The 7,434-nt window shown below is 34.2% G+C and overlaps 1 pseudogene; it reads left to right on the forward strand.

Moving 5' to 3' along the window:
- Positions 1-2,298: 2,298 nt before the first annotated feature.
- Positions 2,299-5,429, forward strand: LOC114727447 (TMV resistance protein N-like; annotated as a pseudogene).
- The last annotated feature ends 2,005 nt before the right edge of the window (positions 5,430-7,434 follow it).

Genomic DNA, 7,434 nt, shown 5'->3' on the forward strand with positions numbered 1-7,434 from the left:
TTTTTATTGGATCAACATTCCTTAAGTATAGTGTTGTTGAAGGTCAAAATTAACATCATCAAAAGAAAAAAAAAACACTTGGTTAAACTTGGTAGTAATGAATTACATTATTACTGACAAAAAATTGCTATAATGTATATTAGTTAAACAAGATTTTTTTTTAATTTTTCTCGTTAAAAGTTGAAATATTGCTTTTTTTTTTTACATATCGGTATTAATTTCAAAAGGTTCACGTGAAATTCTTCCGCCTAAATATTATAGCATGTTGCTATTTCGACAAATATATTTTTTTCGAGTTAGTTTATTTTAAAGTTGGCACATACCATAGATATGGACAAGGCAAAATCTGATGCGAGCACGTGTTATATTTGAAGCCGTGCATTTGTGCACAAAAGTTTTTTTTTTTTTGGACTCAAGCACAAAAGTTTGATTTTGATTCGTGAATTATATTTCATTTTACCACCACCACCTCCCATAATAACAATAATAATAATAATAAACTTAAACTATCAATTTCCATAAAAATTTGTGATTAGCATTGCAAGGACATGAATGTGATTGGAAGATGATAGATTTTTTTTTAAAAAAATCAATGTTACAGATTAATTTAGATTAGCAATTGTTTCTATAATATATAGATTATACGTGTAAAGTGACGATCATTTTTGTTATAACCATCTGAACCATTCTTTATCTGTATTAAGGGCACCTTGCTTATATAATGATAATAACCTAAACACTATTTTATAGTGTCTCAGCATATTCAAAATGTTCTCGTGTTTTGTCGTTTTTCCTTTCTATCAACTGAATAATAATTATGTTCACAACTCAGATCTTCTAACCCAATCATATTTGCTTCTGCAATTCTACTGGGGAATATTTTAAAAAAGGTTACTGCTTTAAGTTGATCCTTATTTTTTATTTTGGTCTTTCATATTTTAAATCATATATTTTAATTTCTTAAATTTTTTATTTAAAATATTGGTCTCTATAATTTAATAAATTATTTAAAATATTGAAATTTAAAAGCCGAAAATCAAAATGAAAGCAAACTTGAGGGGTTAAAAATTATATTAACCCTTTTCAAAATCAAAATGTGTTTTTAAAAAAATTATAAATTCACCAAATTTACATGAAGGGTTGTGTCTTTATATAAATTAAGATATATGGACATGAAAGGTTGTATTCTTATATAAATTAATATATTTATATAAAGGATCACGTAGAAAGTTATAATACAATAACACTAAAAGTTATCAAGGTTGTATTTCTTTAATTTTTATAGACATTATGTAAATGTGTGGTCACACTATTAAGTGAAAGGTTGCATTGTTTTTTCAGATAACTTTACATAGAAAAAGATGTGACTATTCATAAAAAATTTATTAAATAAGCTTTGATTATTTAAATTATCTTTTTTAATAACTCAATATATAGTTATGACTTTTAAATTTTTTTAATTAAAAAGGTATTGTTCTAAAAGTCATTTCTTTGACGTATTACTTTATAGTCTATAGAAACCCCTCATCATCATTCTATTTGGAAAAGATATATCATACAGCACAAACATACAACAATATCAAACTTATTGTCTTTATCTTTGAATGCACACAGAGATAAAAATAAATGATCACTTTACAAAGATTAGTCTTAGATTTGAATATTAGGAGTGTAATTCATATTAAAAAGCATTTATTGTATCTTACGGAAAATTCCCGATTTACACCCTTTAAAATAAAAATAAATGAGATAAGCTAAGCCTAAAGTGGTCCTGCGTCTTGATGATTCACTTTCTTCTGCATCTCCCTCTAGTTTTCCGAAGAAGAGATGAAGACAGATATTTACGTCTTCACGCCTCATATTGGGTATATGACCTTGACTAGTTTGTTTTATTACGTGTCGTTTCGTTGTGAATGCATTTCTATTTCATGCTCATTTTGTTGACTTGATCATTGAAAAAAGGAACCATTTTGTTGACTTGATCATCGAAAAAGAAAATGTTATGGCCCTCCCCTGAACAGAGCTGATCACAGAACTAACCAGATCAAGATGGATGATACTGTTACTGCAAAACAAAGGAAGTGATTCTTAGACCCGGAATATAAAACTACAATCAAGTGATGATTACAAACTAATGAGATCAGCACAAGGTGCGCAACACAATGACTCTGGGCTTTCGAGAGGCCACAACTCTCTTAATCCTCACTACACTACAAAAACCAAAATACTTCACATCTCTCTCTGGACCAAGGGACGATTTTCAAAGACCCAAAAAGTGATTCAGAATCCCCAACATAACCCGTAGTCCCCGCACTGGCAAGCCTAGTCCTCTGTTTCTCTCCAAAAGAGTAGGATTTTCTAAGTCAACTCTCTGACCAACAAGAGGTAACTTTCCCTTTTCATGTTTTTCCTAATTTTCCTTGTTTATGTATTAGCAGCTAAAAGCAATCTTGACAGAAAACCATTTTGTTGACTTGATCTTCTCGTTCCCCTAGATAACTTCAGGTTTTCTGTGCTGATGAAACTAGGATTTTGTTGACTTGATTTTCTATTGCTAATCAATTTTTTTTTTTGGTCCGCTTCTGGACAATTCTTTTTTTTTTTTAAATCACAATATAATAGCATAATACACTGAGAAATTTATGACCCCCCATTTGTCAGAATTGTATTATATATATAGATATTAGAACTTTAAAGCACTGGTATTTTTGTTCGTTCCCCGGCAGGTCCAACACCGTTTCTACTTGCTAGCATGGCTGGGCAATCACCATTTTCCCTGTCCTCCTCTTATGGATGGACTTATGATGTGTTTCTCAATTTCAGAGGTGAAGATTCTCGCTTTGATTTTGCTCGAAACCTCTACGAGGCTTTGCAACAAAAGGGTATCCATACTTTTTTAGACGATGAAAGGCTTAGGAAAGGAGAAAAGATTACGCCTTCACTTCTCAAAGCAATCCAAGAGTCTAGGATGGCTATTACTATTTTCTCTAGAAACTATGTTTCCTCTACATCTTGCTTAGATGAGCTTGTTCAGATCCTTGAGCATATAAACAAAAAAGGTAGACTGGTTTTGCCCATTTTTTATGACGTGGATCCATCAAGAGTACGACGTCAAAGAAAAAATTATAGAGAAGTATTTGCTCAGCACGAGAGGAGGTTTAAAAATGACAAGGAGAAGGTGCAAAAATGGAGGCAGGCTCTACAAGATGCTGCTAATCTCTCGGGTTTCCATTTTAAGCCTGGGTATGTTATTCCACTGCCTCTCTTTTGTTTTACATCTTTTATTTCTTTTTTTGATATTGATTGTTGCTACTAAATTAACATCTAAGAGAGGCTGCAACACAAATTATGACTTTCAAAGTTTGAAGTGCTTTATTGTTTCCTATTAGCTCTTATGTGTATCAAAAGAAAAATGAAAACAGAAAATGAATTTATTTTGGCTGATGTATTTGCATTTAGTTTATTTGATAGTCACTCTTCTACTTACCTACATTTATACGTACTTACATACATATATTATAAATAACTAAATAAGGCCAATAATAATGAGCATAGCAAAATCTGAAGTGTTTGAGTCTTATATTGAGCTATTTTGTATCTGAGTATATGTTTTGATGAATTTGGCGTCACTTTATGTTGTGAGATGATCACAAGATTGATTTGACGCCCTTAGTTTGAATTTTCAGAAAATTTGTTATTGGTGCAGATATCAATATGAATATGCTTTGATTAAAGCAATTGTTAAAGAGGTCACTAAGAGAGTTAACCGCAAGCCTTTACACATTGCTGATTATCCAGTTGGATTTGAGTATCGAGTGCGAAAAGTAAATTCTCTTCTAAATGTTGAATCTAATGAAGGGGTCCAAATGGTAGGAATATGTGGCACTGGTGGAATAGGAAAATCAACAATTGCTCGAGCAGTATGCAGTTCGATTGTGGACTCATTCGAAGGCTTTTGTTTCCTTGCTGATGTTAGAGAAAATTCAATTAATCATGGCCTAGCATATGTCCAGGAAATGCTTCTTTCTGAACTGTTGGAGGAGGACATCAAGTTAAGAGATGTTAATAAAGGAATTCCAACAATAAAGCATAGGCTCCACAAAAAGAAGGTTCTTCTTGTTCTTGATGATGTTGATAAGCCAAAGCAATTACAAGCAATTGCTGGGGGACTTGATTGGTTTGGTTCTGGTAGTAGAATCATTGTAACAACAAGGGATCAGCATTTGCTAGTAAGCCATGGTGTTAAAAGAATTTATGAGGTAGACTGTTTAAATAAAGAAGAAGGTCTCGAATTGCTTAAATGGCATGCTTTTAAACAAAGTAGTGTTGATTCAAGTTGCATGGGCGTTTTTAAACAATGTAGTACTCTATGCTGGTGGTCTTCCATTGGCGTTGGAAGTTATAGGTTCCAACTTGTTCGGTAGAGAAACAAATGATTGGAATTCTGCATTAGAAAGTTATCGTAGTATTCCAATTAAAGAGATCCAACAAATCCTGAAGGTAAGCTATGATGCTTTGGAGGAATACGAACAGGAAATCTTTCTTGACATTGCTTGCTGCTTTCAAGGTGACAGTTTTGAATATGTAAGAAGTGCATTGTATGCACGTGGTATATGCCCGGATTATGGTGTTCAAGTGTTGATTGATAAATGTCTCATAAAGATGAATCATGGTAAGGTGACGATGCACGATTTGATTCAAGCCATGGGTAAAGAAATTGTGCGACAGAAATCACCATATGAGAGTGAAAAGCGCACTAGGTTATGGTTTCATAAAGACATTCTTAATGCGTTGGAAGAAAACAAGGTAAGAGTCATTGGTACATGTATATTTTTCATATTGCAATTCTTATGATCACGGTGTTCTAGTTTTCCTTAATCTCTCCCTCAGGGGTCTTGACAGCGCACATAGCTCTTTTCTTTTCTACTTTTGTTTTTCCTCTTCCAATTCCTTGAATAACGTCCTATTATCTTTTGACGAGTGCGTTATGATCTAAGATATTTTTAGTGGACTCTATACCAACTCGTAATACATTTGACAGATTTTCTGGTTTACTTTGTTACTTGGTATGAAAGGGTTCTGGGGAGATTGAAGCCATAAATCTAGACATGCCCGGAGATATGGTGATTGATTGGAATGGAAGGGCCTTCAAAAAGATGCCAAATCTTAAGATTCTTATTATCAGAAATGCACAGTTTTCTACAGGTCCCAAGCATCTCCCCAACAGTTTAAGAGTGTTGGATTGGAAGGGATATCCTTGTCCATCTTTACCGTCTGATTTTAACCCCAAGGAACTAATTATCCTCAAAATGCCGGAAAGTTTCCTCCAACCGGATGTCCTACTCAGCGCATGCAGAGTATTGGCCCTTTTGATCATTATTTTTTTTTATATGAAGCAAGAATACGTCAAAATTTGTTCCATGCAATGATTGCTGTAAATATTAGTATTTGTGTTTTTTAATGTTTTATGATGTTCTTATAGTTTATTAAGACTTGGTTATTTTTTATCTTGGCTCGCAGAAGTTTCAGTCTCTAAGCGTGATGAATTTCAGAGGTTGCAAATTTCTAAGACGAGTTTCTGACTTATCTGCAGTTTCAAATTTGAAAGAATTGTGTTTGGAAGGCTGTAACAAGTTAACTGAAGTTCATGTGTCTATTGGATTTCTTTGTAAACTTAAAAGGTTGAGTGTTAAAAACTGTTGGAAGCTCAACACCTTTCCAAGTATCAAGTTAGCATCCCTAGAGTTTCTTGACCTTTCTGGGTGCTCCGGCCTCACAAGATTCCCAGAAATATTAGGAACGATGGAAAATATCAAAGATGTCTGTTTGGACCATAGTGGCATAGAAGAGTTGCCTTTGTCATTCAAAAACCTAGTTAATTTAGAAAAACTAGAACTTTCGTTTTGTAGGAGTATTGAAAAAATTAGAGGTGTTCCACCGAACCTAAAAGAATTGTCGGCAGTGAACCTTGAATGGTACTCACACTTGAGCTTAGAGTCTCGTAGCATTTTGCTGCGTCAGGTTAGTCTCTCTCTCTTTCACTCTTAATTGCGTCTATGTGATGAATCATGAACTACTTTACAAAGAAGTTGGTGCCAGCACGCACATAATGAAATGATGTTATTTGATAAAAAATGACATGACCTCTGAACAAACCAAAAAAAAAAAAAAAATCAAAGATAGATTGTCCTTTCTTGATCTAGTGCTTCAATTGTGGGAACTACTTAAACAGAAGACTCGTTACTCTGTACTCTATAGATAGTTGTCTTAAATTCTTCCTCCATATAAACATTAATATTAGAAGTAACTTTGTTCTTGATCTTTTTTGCAACAGGCTTTACATGAGGTTGATGGCTTGAAATTCATAGTGGAAGAAGATAAGACCCCAGAATGGTTTGACCACTATGTTGAGGGACATTCATTGTCTTTCTGGTTCCAAAAGGAATTCCCAATCATGGCCGTATGTTTTGGTGCATTAATAGAGGACCTATGGCACGCACCTCTAAAATGCTTATCGACGTCCGAGTTAATGGCACAGATGTTGGATTTCCAGAAGGGCAAACAATTTTGTCATCACTTACAACACCACATATTTTTGTTTGATTTGCGGCGGTTTGTTCTGGAGGATAAACTGAGAAGTGTAGTTTTAGAGAGTGGATGGAGCTACGTGGAGATATCCTGTGTCTGGAGTTACATAGATTGCTCCGGTCCAATGGTTTTGGGTAAATATATGGTATATCAAAGGCAAAATGGAGTGGAGCATATGTGTACAAGCAAAAGTCCAGAATGGAAGATATTCGATTCATAAATCATTGCCAAGAAGCTGTATCGGAGTTGTCGAAAGGATCTTCCACGAATCCTGACAGTTTTACTGAGTCAGTCCTGCCTAGAATGAAGTGGTCTGACATGGATTTCAAAGTCAGTGGAGACAGTAGCAAAATGCAGATATGTCCCTTTTATCCAAACCCATTGCTGAATCTCATTCAGTCACTGGAATAGAGAATAATATTAGGAAGAGGGACGGGAGAGATCTATCAATACGGGTCCCACGTCGTCCCACTCGTTCTCTTCTCCATCCCTCTTGGATGAGAAATGATGAATCAGAAGGAAAATGCTAAGCTGTTGCTAAGAATTAAATGCTAAGAAACATTATGGATGTTTGTTTGTCTTATTTTGTTCATCTAAATTTGTTCAATAACCTTGTAAGATATTGGATTCTTAAATTGTAGCCAGGAAACTGTCTTGAATCATTAGATCGATCTTCCATGAATCCAAACAGTTTGGTGCTAATAAGAGCACCAACTCAGAGACGCCTACTCACATACAGCAGAAGGATCAAATTGCTAGCTAGCTCTAGAATTTTTCTTTCGGCAGCTCAACTTCTAAGTTTGACTAGCTACGAAAGTGTGAAGACTACTTACAATTGAAAAGTTC

Source organism: Neltuma alba, unplaced genomic scaffold (assembly GCF_004799145.2).
Source record: "Neltuma alba isolate B1F8T4 unplaced genomic scaffold, ASM479914v2 tig00012476_pilon, whole genome shotgun sequence".
Classification (NCBI taxonomy): domain Eukaryota; kingdom Viridiplantae; phylum Streptophyta; class Magnoliopsida; order Fabales; family Fabaceae; genus Neltuma; species Neltuma alba.